Source organism: Nicrophorus vespilloides, unplaced genomic scaffold (genome assembly GCF_001412225.1).
Source record: "Nicrophorus vespilloides isolate i.1.1-1 unplaced genomic scaffold, Nicve_v1.0, whole genome shotgun sequence".
NCBI classification, from domain to species: domain Eukaryota; kingdom Metazoa; phylum Arthropoda; class Insecta; order Coleoptera; family Silphidae; genus Nicrophorus; species Nicrophorus vespilloides.
In genome coordinates, this window is record NW_017096804.1 from 285,561 (window position 1) to 285,916 (window position 356).

The window sequence follows — 356 nt, forward strand, 5'->3', positions numbered from 1 at the left end:
TTATCAATTCAAATCCGATTTTCGCCTAATCCTATTCATGGATTTAATTAATTTCAATAATTCATAGCGCACGGAATCACTCGACCCGACTTTCCGACTGGAGAAACGAAAAAGAAAAAAAAACTGTTATTTCAGTGCGAATTCCAACCTAGTTCATAAAACAATCAAAAAATATTATTAATTAACGAAAGATTATGCAAAAAATAATACAAGATCCAAGAAAGGAAGACGAAACGAAACAAGAACATAAACTATAAAATTAACACACACACAAAAAAAACAGAATAAAAGTTCAAAAACATTAATTTATTAATGATATTCAAACTAATTTGGCGACGTTTAGTTAATCAATTAAC